General features: G+C 46.5%; 1 long non-coding RNA gene across 2 annotated transcripts in view; it reads left to right on the top strand.

Annotated features, from left to right (window-relative positions):
- The window catches only part of LOC121072345, a 33,712-nt gene that overhangs the window by 12,302 nt on the left and 5,512 nt on the right, over window positions 1-15,898 (top strand). Inside the window, exons 1-2 of one of the 2 annotated variants that reach the window (XR_005821141.1) lie at window positions 1,430-3,887; window positions 4,516-4,661. This is a non-coding gene — a long non-coding RNA (uncharacterized LOC121072345). Of the gene's footprint in view, window positions 1-1,429; window positions 3,888-4,515; window positions 4,662-15,898 lie in introns of those variants that run through there. The other variant, XR_005821142.1, reaches the window with a different exon arrangement.

Here is a 15,898-nt window from a genome sequence, read left to right as displayed (position 1 = left end):
TTTTATTCTCCAGCTTGTGAGTAATGTCTCATTATAAATGGGGACGCATTCAGAAAAACATCATCCTCCTGCCGGAACGTGGGCTCCTCGGCACGGGCAGAGGAGCTGGCGTGTGGCGGCACGTGGCTGCCCGCGGGTGGGCAGCATCCCCCTGCTCCTTGTGCATACAGAGGCCAGGCTCCTAGAGTCCACTGTCCTCCCACGGTGCCAAGCACTTGTGCTTTTGGATTTTTCATCGCAATGAGAGTAGATGAACGCACTGTTGGAGATCTTGGGGGGAAAGTCGAGGGTTTTGCGAGCCCCCCTGGCTTGGTAGTGGAGCCTTGCCAGCCGTTGGTACAGCCTCCCGGCCCATGGACCATAGCAGGCCTGCAGAGGCCACTTTGAATCACCGAGCAAACAAAATGCCAGCTCTCTAATAAAAGCCTAGGGCCGTGTCTGCCTGATCAGCATGCCTGGGCTATTGTGTCAACTCTTCAGGGATAAAAATATCAGAGAGCAAGTGTGCAGCGGCCTGCAGCCGCGTGGTGGACGGCCTGCCCCCACGGGAGCAGGCCACAGGGCCTCTGCCGGTGCTGGCGTTTGGTCTGCAGGGCTCGGAGATGCTCGGCCAGTGGCTGCCAGCAGTGAAACCACCTCAACACCCACGTCTGGCTTCAGGCTCTCCCCAGGGCTCCATCCCGAGCCTTTAAGCCATCCCAACAAAGAGAGCTCCCAAAAATGCACAGGTGCCCATTGAACTGGCCAGGTCTGGCAAAGCAGCTTCTTTGTGGTTTTAAGCGTCATCTTGCCCAGCTTCTTTGTGTTTGGTGGCTTGTGCTCCAACTGTATGTCACCTGGCCGGACAGCAGTGGCACAGTCCTTCTCCGGGTCCCATGCAACCCAGTGACCTCCTGTGTCACCCAGCATCCTCACAGGATCCTCACCAGCCTCCATCCACCCCTGACACTTAACTCTTTTCTGCCTAATGCAAAAGAAAATTAAATGCTTTTTATTTCCCAAGTGTTGATTTTTTCTTTCACCTCCTGCTGTGTAGGGTTTTTTTTCCCCCCTTCATTTTGGTTTATATTATTGGAACATTTATTTCCTCTCCTGTTTTTATTTTGAAAAGGGGAAGAGAGCCCACATCCCCTGAGGTGTTATTAAGCTGAAAGGCTGGTGATTTGGCTGTGAGGCACGCTTGCACCTCCCACACTCGTGCAGTCAGTGACGCACACTGCAATCAATGGAGAGGGGATGAATAAACCCAGCATTTGCTCCTCGCCTGCCATCCCCAGAAAGAAGGGGGTGGGGGAGAGAGGGAGGGAAAACTGTGCTCTGGGTGTGCAGTTTTAAGAACTGTTTTCTATCTAGCCAAGGGACACTAGTTAAAATATCTCCATCACATGACAGGCCCTCTTTTTCTTGTGGAGCCATGAAGCTCATGAGATTGCTGCAAGCCTGGCTTTGGTGATTCTCACCTCATCATTTTTTTTTTTTTTTTCCTGAGGCAGCACACTGCAAATTTAGGAGTTTAACATCCTGTCTTTTAGCTGTGCTGCTCCGTGTTGTTGTTCTCCAGCAGCATGTCCAAAACAAAGGGGATTGCTCCTTCCATTGGTGGGGTGCAAGTTATGGGGGCCCTCGAGGAGTGGGAGAACATGGTTCTGCTCCTTCCCCTGCTACAACAGGGGCATGCCCATGCTGATGAGGGGTGGAAGTGATGGCATGCTGCCCTGGAGGTGACAAAGGCTAAGCTGCAGGCTTTGAGCATCACCTGTCTGCATGCAAACAGAACTCCAAGCAAAACAGCAAAGTGGCTGTTGGGCATCTGAGGCATCCCATGCAGAACTGATGACATGAAATGGCTGAACTGGAGCCAGAGGCTGAGACTTCCTACACCACAGCAAGGATCAGGCCCTCCTCCTCCTTGGGGAATGTGCTCCAGCCCCAGGGAGTCTTCTTTCCTGCAGAGCATAGTAACTGGAACTTGAAATTAATGCTGGCACTTTTTTTTTTTTTCTTTTTTTCCCTTGTCCTGATGTGGGTCTTGCCTTCCTGCATGTGACCATGAGCTGCCTCCAGAAGTGGTGTGGTTCTGGCAGCTGATGCCCTACAGAATTAGGGGCCTGCAGCAGGGTTACATCTTTAGTTTGCCTTGGAAAGCTCTACCTGTCAGCCTCTCACTTCCAGACAATACTCCTCCAGCCGTGCCCAGGGGAAGAAAGTGGCACTGCAGAGGCTGCCGTTGCTTGTATGAACAGTTAGCACCAGCCTTCAGAGCTGTCACGTTAAGGATGCAGCTTGGATGTAGCTGTATCATAGCTGTGCCCATCACTCACAGGCACGTGCTTTCATGCCCCATATTTCATGCCTCAGACTATTTTTAATAATTGATATTAACACTTTACAATGGGGGAAATGGATAACAGGCCATCATTTACCCACTGCATCAATAATAAATGGAGCAATGCCAAAACACATCAATAACAAACTTGTTTGTCCTCCTCTCATATTCACAGTGCTCCAGGCCTGCAGAGGTAGAGCACGGGCAGGTGATCAGGCAAGGTACCAGCAGAGAAAGCAATAAGCTGGGAAAACAGAGGGGGACAGAGTGGCACAACACAACCTTTCATGAGTCTCAAAGTTGGACAAAGCTCTGGGTGCTATGTGAAAGCCACACATGCTATTTCCTGCAAGAACACCTCCACAACACCCCCCCTCCCCCGCTTTTTTTTTCCTGGTTAATGCTGCATCACCTAAAAACTGAAAACTTGAGCAAACGGTTTCTGACACAAATACAGACCCACGTTCCCTGAGCCCCTTCTTGTCGTGCTGATGCTGGCACCATCCCAGCGACGAGCACAGCAGATGCTGGAACATCTGTGCTAACTGCACTGCTGTGGGCTCCCATGTAGCACAGACTCAGCATGGGGGCAGACCACATTAACTATGGGTGCATTTACAGTAATGTTTTCTTTCAGATTGGGGCTGTGATGCCTGACTGACTTTAATGGGCATCTGTGTTGCAAGATCAGACCAGAGCTACACAAAGTAAAACCCTAAAATAGGTATAGCATGGATGTAGAACAACCTTTTCACTCTATGAATCCACTGCTCTAGTACTGCACTACTGCTTCAAGTAGATGCTCTCTGGTCAGCTCCTCAGCAGAGGAGAAATGCGTGATTTGGAGCATGGCAACCGATTATCTTAGCTCATGTTAAACCTTGTAGTTCCTCATTTCTTGCGGTCTTTGAACTGGTTTCCAGCTTGTCTGTGTGTGGTTGCTGCAAGGGAAGCTTGTGGGTCTATGTGCAATGCTCTGCTATTCTTTGTTGCTAACACAATTTGTCTTTTCTCTTTCCTTTGTCGAACTGCAAGCTTTTCCTAGGCTCCTCTGCTTCTAGTATTGGCCTCAACCGAACATGCTGGCAATGTACCTGGTACTGGTTTTCTTCTGTAGTTCGTGTATATGAAACGTCTTCATATCTGCTGGGGCTATGCAGCCAACACCTTTTCCTAGAACTGCTTACTACTGCAAACATGACATTGATTTCACCTGGGTTGTGTCTCTCCTTCCACAACAGCCACCCTGTGCCTTGTCCCTGGGTACTTGTTGCAGCTGAGTGGCTGCTCTTTGGGTTGTGCCCATGGGTACTTCTATCCTGGCTGCCTGGAGCCATCTCTCTAGCATCACACCTCCTGATGTTCACAGCTTTCTCTATCTGCAGGAATCCTTCCTGAAAGCCAACGTCTCTAAACTAGTTGCAACAGATTCAGGTCAACTGCAGGTGTTTCAGCTTTGTACCTTGTTAATCCCATCGCTAACTCTTGGCCCAATATGCCCCATGCCTTGCACTGTCCTGGCTACCACTCTTGCTGTTCTTACCACAGTTGGCTGACGCAGGTATAATCCTGGCAATAGCATCCCTTCCCACTCTGTTCCCTTTGGCAGGCCTAGAAAATGTTTCTTTTCTGTATCTCTGCTGCTTATGGCCAGTTCTGTATGCGTTTTGTACTTGGACCCTTCTGTAGCAGGACCTTTGGTAGAAATCCTTGTTGCCTCTCTCTGCTGGCTCTTGCTCTGCTGTCTTAGCCCATAACATTCATAGATATGGAAAGAGGATCAGAAACTTCCCAGAGAAGGTGGAGATGGCAGGAAGCCTCTCTCTGGACCTGGCTTCTCTTTGGTGTGGTCTGTGTTAATAACTTGTTCCTCACTGCTAGGCCCCCCGGAGGGGCTGCTGTCCTCAAGGCGATAGCAGGAGATTGTGTGAGGCTTGTAAAATGGTTGCTGGTGTTGCAACCCAGGGATCTCAGCATGCCTTCCTGGCACTGAGTTCTCCCAAAATATTCTGCTTGTTGCTCCAGTATCCATGACATTTCCAGCCCAGGAAAGACACATCTCCCTATTTTTTCCTTCAAGCTAAGCCTCAGCAGAAAGCATGTTCTTTCCTGCTGATGCCTCCTTGTTACCAGTTCCTCTCACCCCAGACTGCATAACTTGCACTTACTAACACAGTGTGTTTTTGCAGGAGCTGGAACTTGTTCTTGAAGGGCAGAGCACCTGGGAGATCTGTGTGTAACTGGTCTACCTTCTGGCTCCTGCTGGGACAACCTCTGCTGTTTGTACCTGCATCTTGCAACTTGTCACTTCCGTGAGAAACTCTCCTGGTGGCAGGTAACACTGATGGGGGAAATCTGCTTGTGTTGAAGCTGATATGTTTCATTGGCTCAGTTTGACTTCAAGGAGGGTGTAGGGGAACCCAAACAGGTTTCCTTGGATGCTTACCTATTTTCATGCTGCTTTTCTCCTGGCTGGCTGCTGGGTAGAAGAGAAGATTGCCTCAGCATCTGCTTCCAGAGTCCTCTGCTGCTGGGCAAAGCGCTTCTCCTTGCAGAGCTGGCTGGCAGCACAGTCCTGGAGCTTGGCTGCCTCCCCTTCCACTGGGGAGTTTAAAAAAAGAAAACCCAAACCTCAGGCTGACCAAAAAAACCCTCCTTGAAACTAAACTCAATTTCCGACTCCCCTTTGAAAAGGAAGTGCTTTTCTTCCCGTGCAGCTCTAACAATGACCCTCTTTGCTGTCTGTGAAGTTAAACTGCTCTGCTCTGATGTCTTGTTGAGTCCCTGCAGATTTTAAGTAGCTTGATGTATGTTTTAAGGTGCTCTGAGACATTCCCTTGCCAGGGATATTTTTAAATAGACATTATTTTGGTCGGACACATGAAAAGCCAAGTTCTTTCTATTGCTGGCCGTGCAAATCCTGTTCGTGAGGCTGTGCTGAAACGGCTGATGCCAGGATGCAGGCAACGGTGTTTTTGGCACTGCTGGGAGGTGAAATTGCTCTTGGCAGGAGCAGACCAGCTGTTTATTTCATCTCTGCTCATGGCAAGGGGCTAGCTGGGGGAGGGAGGGATTAATATTTGCTATGTGGGAGAGAACAAAAGGAGAAAAAATAAGTTTGAGTATTTTGGAAACACTATAAAGAGTGGGGGGGAAACAGTGACACTACCTTGTCAATATATGGTTTAACTTGCATTTACCTTTGTCTTTCAAAGGACCTGAGTCTTCCTATACTCTGAACCAGTGCAAAATTGCTTGCTGGCTGTGAAGCAGCCTGCTTTTCTCACTGGAATAGTGGGATTGTTTCAGGACATTATTAGGACTGGAAAAGACTATTCAGCCCATCAGAAGAGAATTTAAATCAGGCCTGTAGCAACTTGCACTCAGATATGACAATTTCACTGGAGCACTGCAAGGCAGGTATGATTACAGTTCATATAACAAGGAGATAAGCAAGAGTAAGAAAATGTGAGCACATTAAAGCAAGAGTAGTATGCAATCTGGGTGCTCATAAAGATATAGTTCATACTGTCTGTAAAAAAAATAAAATAAAAAAAGACCATTACCTTATGAACAGTACTCTGGCTTCCAGTGATACAATTAATTGAATTTGTTTTGAGCTAGCATAGATGGTCTAACCATGAATAGTGTCCTAGATTACATCCTGAAGTGTCAGCATCATTGATGGCAGCTTCCATCTTCAGGATGTCTTCATGGCAGCTTTCTGGATGTGTTATTTTTCCAGGTGGTTTCAGATAATAACAGGGTATGAAGTGTTCTGCTGTCAGTAAAATATCAACACAGGCAACTCTCAGCAGGTATCTGGTAATAAAAGATTCACATGCTGGTAGTAGAATCTGTGGATTAGGATTTATTGTTGCTTCGGCAATCTAGAAAGAACAAATATTAAAACTGTCAGTGCCTGAAAATTCAGGTTGCAAGAGGAGGCAGCCTTCCAGCTGGCTGGGGCTGTGACCCCCAGGTTTGTGTTCCTGGCTTCCTCTGCCAGCCAGGTGAGACCCTTGTGGATCTTACCTCCTTTCCAGCTCATTCAGCTGAAATATTTTGCTTTCCTAAAAACACTTCCCATCCTCTCTGGGAATGCTGCTTAAAGGAATTATAGACAAATCATTTGGCTGCTGAGCATGTATTTTGGAATAGAGGTGTTTGAACAAAACTTGAGGAGCTTCATGGACCTTACCCCAGACAGACCACGCACGTTTTGAATTTAAACAACATCCATAGTCTTTTCAGGTTCTCCAAGCTTGCTCCATTCAAGGGGCTGACTCAGGAGTGTCTGTGTACTTGGCAGCATGTATAATGAGTAAGATATGAGTAAAGTGGCATAGGCACTAATCTTAAGATCACAAGTGTTCCTAGCCAGAGGCCCTGGAAAACAATAGCAAGGGCCAGTGGCTACTGGCTCTACAGGTGAGCTGCGAGGGTGACATAACCAGGTGGATCCTCTGATTTCTCTCCCTCTTACTCTTATCAACCTCCGAAATGAGACTGACTGCACCAGGGGGCCCTGTGGCCAAGTGTCTCATTGCCTGAGGAAGGAGTAAAGCAGACAACAGCTTTCTCCTATAATTAACTTGCAAGGGAAAGGTTGTTTTTCAGCAGTGCCAGTTGGGACCAGTGAAGGAGATGGGTTTCCTACTGAAAGGGCAGTACTGTCAAGGAATAAGAGATCACAAGAGAATCCATCTAAAAAATCTGGAAATAAATTAACTGGGAGGGAAGCGAAGATGCTGCTTTGCAACGTGGGGCTTCTCAAGAGGTTTCTCTGCCTCACAACACAAGACCCGGCTCCTGCAACAAGTGCAGTTGTGGTGGCTCTGGTGGATCAGTGGATTGTTTTCCAGAGATAGAACCAGAGATGGGGGTCACCCAGGTTTTCTTGCTGCAGGAGAGCTTTTGGTGAGACTATAGGCATGGTCCCAGGCAGGCCCTTCTGGTCCATAGGTAGGTACCTGCTGGAGCATGTCTCTGCTCCAGAGTGACATTCAAGGGGTGGTTTTAGGACCAATTTTCAGTCATTTGTCACCATACCGTGTGCTTTATCCAGGTCTTGTAGCTCCTTGTTTCTGTCTCAGTCACAGACAAGATGTTTCCCTGCCCCCATATTCTCAAGCCCTTTTCCTCTCCAGTATAATTTCCTGTATGGCCGCGAACAGTACTATTTGCAGCCACTATCTGCAGTAATTTTATTTGAATTAAATTTGATTTGCTGTCTTGTTGGAGACAGAAAGGGGCAGTTCCCTAAGGGGTGGACAGTCTCTTTTGTCATTTCGTGAATCCTGTGCTGTGGACGTGAGCAGTGTCTCCTGTTGCAGGTAAGGATTATAGGGCTCCCTGATAACAGCAGTCAGTCCATCAAGGAACAGGTAGAGTTACAGCTTTGGTTCTAGTCCAATTGTACCACCTTTCCATCACAAAGAAGTATAGTCCTATGATGCTTAGCTAAGACTACTTTTTAGCAATAACTCAGCTGAGTGTATACAAATCTACATAATGCTCAATAACACGAGTCAGCTGTTTCAACACAGAACCTAAGGCATAGCAGTAGATCATCAAAATACATAGCAGATATTATCATAATATCGTAGAACGGCTTCTCACAGAATTAAAATGATCTTTTTGGGCATTTGGCTATCTTCAGCTATTGAAGGAAATATTCCCCTAACTAAAATAAATTCAACTATCTGATAACTACAGACAAATGAAGAAATTAGATTGTCTAGTGATACATGGGAAGAAAATAATATAGCCAGTCTGGGAACCCTATCCTGTCAACTCTGTGAAAACCTAAGGGTAGAAAACATAATCTTCCTCAAGAAAGCAGGTGTTGTAGTAATCCTTGGAAAGGATGCAGGTTCTTAAACAGAAGGCTTCCTGGGGGGGGGCCTCTCAGACCCATTTTTTAGGGAAACATCTCTTTTGGACTTACAGACTTGTCTGACAGTGGCTAGGGAGAGCTGTGCCACGTGGCTGAGTTGTTTCAATTACTCTCGCTGCTAACACATCAGCGCTTTCTCTGGTCATCCAGAGCCTGAGTCTTACTGTGCTGTGGCAGTGCTCTCCTGAGCCTATTTCTCCCAAATTCCATGGACCCTTTGTGCAGAAAAAGTTTCCCCCTGCTCTTCCAATACAGGCCATTGTGGACAGGTCAGAGCATCTCTCCAGCCAAAGAGGAGACAAGTTGCTTCAGCCTTAGCCTTAAGGGCAGGTTTTCCAGGCTTCAGCTAAGATCTGTGGCTCTTTCCTGAGGAGCTGCTTTCCAGATGTACTTCCTGTGCTCTTCCAGCCAGGGTCTTGCCAAAGCCCTGTGCTGATTTTCTGCTCTGCATTCATCCAAGCACTGAAGTGAGATCTCCCTCTTTCTTCCTGCAGGTACCTGTGCAGCTGGTTATTTGGGACTCTCTTGCTCAGTCCCCAATGAGCTCAGTCCCTTGTCCTAAAAATGCAACGTGTCCTCTTGTTCCTACCCGCAGAGGCTTGCGTGTGGTTGTATTGAAAAATACGCGTTGTTCTGTGGAGCCCAGCTTCCCGTGCTTTCCAGATTGCTCCGCATCGTTTCTGTCTGTCAAGCTTCTTACATTGCACCCAATCAATATGACATCTGAGCCTCACTTGCTGGGGAATGGAAATCATAGTAAATATTTTCTAGTCTGTGGAAAACGAGTTGGCGGTCCCCGTGCAGTTGCCTTCAGGCAGGTGTTTGCATATATTCCCTCAGACCGCTCCTAGGCTTGGCACCGCTGCTGTGCTTCCCGCTGGGTGGCTCAGTGGGGCTGGGGTCCAGGTCCTGCACTGGCCACTCCAGCAGGGCTGGCCTGGTCCCCAGAAGAAGTGCTGCAAATGGGCTGGCTATGGTGGAATCCTGCTAGGGGCTTCGGGCACACCCACGGCTAACTTTGGGTCTGGGTCCAAGTGTAGGGTTACCTGGGGGCTGCGCCAATGTCTGTTGGTATCAACAGGAGTCTTGTTGACCTTGGTGAGCACTGAATGGATTTCTGCGTATGTGCATCTTGACCCAGATTGGTTTTTCAGAAGAAGGAGGGCACTAGTGGAGTCAGGACTGTGTTCAGTGTGGATAAGTGCATTTCCTGTAAATAAATGCAGCATCCTCTTCCTCTCAGTGGTTTTGCAGAACTTAAGCCAGTTTTTCCAGGTCAATTCTGCACCCCCGACATACTGTATCCCCCAACACACTGCATTTTCTTTCTCTGTGTCATGGTTTCAGCAGCACCTCTAGATTTTCAGAATCCAGTCAGAGATGGGCACGCACCTCCACCTAAACCAGCACCGTCATTTTCCTAAACAGAGCTGTCAGCCCAGGCAGGTGCATCCATCAGCCTCAGCATTGCCTCCAGCTCCCCCTGGGCAGGACGTGCTTGGTGGCATCCCATAATGTCTTTCAGCATGTGTGCATGTGTGGGGCTGGTTGCAGGCATCGATGCAGTCTGGAATATTTCTCCAAGAAATGCGTGTTGTGGGAAATGTCTGGCAAATGGATGTTTTTGAATTTAAAAAAAAAAAAAGCGATACTTGGGAATTGTCCACTTGTGAAATGTCCTACAAAGCAACCTCGTCCAGGATACTGTGGGAAAAAAAAAGTATAGAAGAATGTGAACTTGATTTCCAACCTGTTTCAAAAGACTGAATATCTTTCCAACAAGGCCTGCTGCCTGCACAGTAAGACTGTTTGAATAAGGCTGATGGCGATTCAGGGAACCTCTGCTATGCAGCAGAGCAGCCGCTGAGGTATTGCTAGCAACCACAAATCAAACTGCTACAGAAAAAAGCAAATGAGCTGAAAACCAAAGCAGAGATCTCATTCCTTGACAAGGAAGGTGAGCCAGAGCTTCAGTGAAATCAACAGGAGACTGCGGCTGCTGCAAGGGAAGAGGCTCCACCAGCGTGGTGGTGGGCAGCAGTGAGACGGCAGCTATGCTGTTCTGTTCCTGCGAAAGCAGAAGAGAGCAAGTACTGAAATATCCTAGTTAATTCTGGATTGCCAGCTTCAGCTAACATTAGCTTTGCACCTTCTGCTTCCTGTTCTTTCTTGGGTTTTATTATTTTTAATCTGTGCAAGGACCTTCACTCTTATCCCATGGCATCTCAGAGCACTCAGTGAAGGAAAATACTGGAAACTTTTCGGGAAATTGAAGTAGATTAGGCCACTGTGCCTCCCTTATCCATATACTTGCCAACTCCTTCACCCAGCTGCCATATTTTGGTGCAGCAGAAGCCATGCTGTGCCTGTCCATGGTTATATCCTTACTCATCCGTATGTTCTCCGTTCTTAAATGTAGACTTGGAGAACATTAGATCTACCCAGTCCTCTGGTGCTAAGGCAGCTTAGGATGACAGGTCTCAGGCATGGCTGGTAGTTCAATTATTTCATCCTTAATTTCCTTTGGAAGGTATAAATGGTTTTGCTGATGAGAAGTCATTGATTCTGGAGACTTGATTATTGTGGTTGTTTCATCTGCCTGGCCTCTTGGATGCTTCCCACGAGGTCCTGCCTTTGATTGTTCCCCACCAAGAAGGCTGTTCTAGGAAAAATACCCCTTGCTCCAAATCCTCTTTTCCTGCACCAGTAGCATGCTTTAGAAGTTACATCCATGCCTAAACCCTATTGACTTCAGCGGTTTTTTAGAAACTATATTTAGATGAACAGTTTTGAAAGCATTGGCTCCATTAGGAACGCATGCTAGACATTCTCTCCCAGACTTTTTTTTTCAATGTTTTCCTTCTGTACCCATTATGTCTGGATCCAAAGTTAATCTGTGAAACACAGGAACAGCTGTACTAAGACAGACCAAAGCATCGCACACTGTCTCTGACATTGCCTGGTAGTGGATACTTAATGGAAGGAGCATAAAAACAGGAGTTACGCTGACTCCAGCAACCACTCCCAGCAGGCTGTAGTTTAGCAGCTCACTGAGCTAGAGGTTTTCTCTCTGTTTTTAAGTTCCCTAGACCTTTTTGTTCAGCTTGCTTTCCATTATTCTGGCTAACTGCCTTTGGAGCGCACTTACTTTTCTGGCCTCCGCAACCACCTATGGTAGCAAAGTCCATAATGTGCAGGAAAAAGTGCTTCGTTGTGGTTTTCAGTCTGCTGCCTGACTAAGGATGTGCATCAGGCACTGCTCTGTAATGTTGAAGGGTGTGACAATAAATACATCCACTACCACCGGGTGCCTCCTGATTCGACAGAAAATGTCACAGAGATCAAGAAGTCACGTCTTTTTCAGGCAGCAGAGGAACTGGCCAGGCTTAACCAATACCTTGATGGGGGGGATTTCTCAGGCCATTTCCTGGCAGCTCCTCATGCTCTGTTCCCCTCTTCGCTCACCGCTTGGGAACGAACTGGTGTTCTTGTTGATTTAGCTTCTCTTTCCTGAGTGGGTAACAGCAAATGGAGAAACCATGGTGAGGCCAGCTTGGTTATGGGCTGCTTGCTATTTATCAGCACCCAATACTCTGTTTTAACACCATGCCCTCAGTCCTCCTGCAGCTCTTTGCAGAAGGGTGTTTCTGCTATTCTAAGTTATTTTTTTTTCTTTGCAATCCTCAGCAGATTGCTGCTGTATCCCTTTTCTCGATCATTTCTGCTCTGAGAGCAACCCATGTCAGAGCCCAAATTGCTGTGGGATTCCACTGGGATTGTCTCCCCTGTGAAAAATAACCATTTATTCTTACCTGTCCCTCCCTATTTTCTACTGGTTTTGAATTCAGTTGAGAACCTCCCTTCTAATCCCAGGAGAGATTAAATTCCTAGGAGCCCCTGGCGAGAGAGCTTTTGAGAAACCATAGTACACTGTATCAGCTAAACTGCCCCTACTTACATATGCATTGATGCCCACAAAGAATTCCCCAGGAGACATGATTCTAGCTACCAGAAGCGTGTTTTTTTCAGCCTAATTCTCTAATTATCTTTAATACGGTTATGTAGCCTCTATTGCTTTACTCAGTGTTAAAACTAGACTTTAAGTAGTTCACTGAATTCCCCCTTGGATTATTATTATTATTATTATTTTTATTTTATTTTAACTTCCCTTTTCAGAGGCTGACAGCCCTGGAGTTGGTGTCGTCTTATGCCTGGGCTACCCCTTACCTGTGATGGTATGCTGTGGTGGTGGGAAAAGCTAACATCTGGATGTGAAACTGTGCTCTCCGTGACACTGATGGAGAATGTTTGAAGTCCCACAGATGCTTATGGCATCACCTGTGGTTTACATGCTCCATGCTAAACAAGTGCTTGGGGCACCTCACAGCCTTCCTCTACCTTCTGTTATTTTGCAATGAGGTGCTGAGTATTACAGTCTAGCCTGTAGCCTCTCAGTGTGACTGATACTGTCGAGGTATTTTTGATTTTGAGAACTACCAAGTGGTTTGCTGGAATGGGAAAAGAAAGATTTGCAGTGTTAGTCCTCGCCTTTTCCAGCAATGCAGTCAGACTTACTCCACCATAATCCAGCCAGTCTGTGCATGCAGAGGTGGCCTCAGAAGCACGTGCACTGCAGAAAGTGTTTGTCTCCAGATCCTTCTGCATCCTGTCAACCCATATGTCTGTTTCTTGAATGGATTTACATCACTGTACCGCGGCCTTGCTTTAGAGAAAAAAAAAAAAAAAAGGTTTTCTTTAAAAGGCGTTTTTTGACGCTGTTGTTTCTATTTCCTGATGCAGTGTATGAATGCTATTAAGGTTGACTGGCTAGCTCAGTTCCAGAGAAGCTGAGTGCTCCCCGAGCAAAGGGCAGACATTTTCATTAGCAATATTTATGGCATCTCTTTAAATCCACATGTTTTCGGGGTTTTCCACCCCCTCCTCATCCCCATTGTCACTTTTTTTCCCCCCCATGGAGGATGTCTTATGCTTTCAGGAGAGATACCACCAAGGGCTGGCCCAGCGTGGAATTTCTGCAATCCTGAGCTGTTCTATTCGTGTTCCCAGGGCTGGATTCAATTGACAAGAGGCTTTGCAGCCAACCCCCTTGGACTGCACATGTGTTTATTTAAATGTCAGTGGCCCACACAAGCTGAATACCTATTAGCTAGAGCATGCATAAAATCCAAAGCACAGCTACAGTTCATATTTATTGTTCAAAGTACAGATCCCTTTATTGTTGTCATTTCAGTACCCTTGTATTTATGGTATTATTCAGTCAGCTCTGAGAAGTTAACTAGCACTTTGCAGTGTTTCTTTACTGCGAGGGTATAATATCTGTCTATAATAAATATATAGGTAAGGGATTTAAGAAACAAAACAAAACAGCAACAACATATTGCATGTGAAAACTTCAGTAAGCAAATAAAACATTCCCTGCTAAAGCTGAGGGGAAAAAAGCACACACACACACATAAAATCACCAGCAAGCTGGTGTCATCTGAAGTCAGTTAATGAGCCGTAGACGTGTGCTTCCACTCTATTTTTGCCTCTCTTTTGTCATTCTCCAGCATTACTGTACCCCACACTCTGTAAAAAGCCTGGCCCCCGTACAGGAGAGCACCCGTGGCAAGGGTTTTTTTTGGTGAAGGTTGCTGGCAGCTGAAGACTTTGAGGCATTTGGGCTGGGTGCAAATATTGTTCCTCTGGTGCCTGGACTTTCTGCCCACAAATGAAACTAGGAACACCACTCTCTGCAGAGCTTCTCAGCCGGAGACATGACAGAATGGTTTTTGCCAGAGAAGCTTGTAATGGTCCTGGGAATGAATTGAGCAGTTGTGGCAATGGGTATGTTTTTGGCACGCCCATTAAAAAAAAAAAAAAAGTTAAACCCAGCATAGACAAATGAGGATGTTGTATTTCTTCTGAAGGCAGGAGGAAAGCAGAGAGAATATGTCTTTTGCACTTGATAGTCTAGAAATCTGCTCTATTTCAATTCTAACAGTTGCTTTGCTGAGGAAGCGTCCAGTAAAAGATGATACTTTCTGTTAAACGTAAAGCTATTTCAAGTGGATTTTAAATTTCACTGGCAACATTCACCGGTGCTCGTTCTTAGTTTGGAGTGATGATAATACTCACATTTGACCTGAGAGAAAAACAGTTTAATTAAAGGGAAAAAAAAAAAAAAAAAGAACTTTATGTTTGGCTGTGTTGTTCTGCTGACATGAATGTGAGTGACTCCAAGTAGGATTTTGGGCTCAAGCCCAGAAAAGCAAAAACGCTTCTTTAAAAACCACTCTAAGGCTGCTGTTCTGCAACAGGGAGCTGTCCTGCTCGCTCCTGAGAGCGCACAGAGGATGGGATGCGTCAGGAGCTGGGCAATCGAGGAGGGATGGTTTTCGCTTGAGGTCGCTGGTTTGAATTCTGTCCAAGCTGGTAGTGACGGAAAGCTGCAAACCTCCAGCGGCTGCTCAGTAACCGGCGCGAAACAAGCCGGTGGTCTCCTTCCAGTTCCTGGCGGTCAGGTGTGTGCATCACCGAAACCACCACTTCACTTGGCACGCCCGCTGAAAGCCTGAGCAGACAGACCAGCGATTGAATCGACAGAGAAGGACACTGAATGGCCCTACAATTTTAGGATTAAGCCTTCCAGGCTGCTGCTGAGAAGGGCTGGCAAGGCAGCTGGAGGGAGCCTGCTCTGCCCCATAAGGGCGTGCTGCTCATATGAAAGTAAATCCAGTACCAAACTCTGCATCTTCATGCAGCTGGTATTGGATTAGCTTTGCATCTTCATGAGCACTGCGTTCAATATTTTAAAAATTAACTCTGATGGGTGAGTTACCTTGCAAAAATACGCATGGTAGAAGAGCTGTAAGTGCATACTCTTCCAACGGAGTGCAGCTGTACTTTGTGTGTTGTGCAGTTGCATGTTAAGAGCTAAGGGTGCCCACACTCTTAAAGTGGTTTCCAGGTGCGACCGTATGATTTCTGTATGAGGAGAAACCTCAGGCTAGCGTTTTGAACTGTGACTTCAGAGACTGTTTTGTAGACAGTCAGGCCCTTACTGAGCAGAGCTGCCAGTAAAGGAGACACCCGAAAAGGAAGGATGCTCCTGGGAATTCAGCTTTTAAGTAGGGGTCTATTGAGAACTTCTTTCATGACGACATAGGAATCCACCTTCCCAAATCCTCGGTCTTGTGGAAAGATTCATATGAGAGAAACAGAGGTCTGCAGTGACACAGTCACCTCCAAAGTATATTCATGTACCTGTGTAGGACACAGCTCCTTCCTCTAGCCTAGTAATTGCAATTCCTTTACTTTTGTGACCTTGAATTTTTTTATTTTGCTTCTAGCATGTTAAAGATATCCATTTTGCTCTTGGCTGACTGCAGGGTACCAGCAACAAGGCCAAAACTCAGTGTTAAATCTGTAAGTCTCTATCAAGGAGAGGATAACAATTATACACAGTTTTATCAGCCACAGCTGTTACACTGTTTGCTGGAGAAACTATTCTTTGAAATACATGACCAAAACACACCGCCTCACACCTGTAGTATTATGGATTAGTTAACAAGCAATTTTTACTGAAATGATTGTCTGGATTTGCCAAAATCAAGGCGACAAAGAGTATTCTGTTGCTTTGGTTTTGGAGATCAGCAGCTGGGGTTTGCAGG

Source organism: Cygnus olor, chromosome 6, assembly GCF_009769625.2.
Source record: "Cygnus olor isolate bCygOlo1 chromosome 6, bCygOlo1.pri.v2, whole genome shotgun sequence".
NCBI lineage: Eukaryota > Metazoa > Chordata > Aves > Anseriformes > Anatidae > Cygnus > Cygnus olor.
The sequence above is the reverse complement of the archived record's forward strand: the minus strand, read 5'-3'. Positions and strand labels throughout refer to the sequence as shown.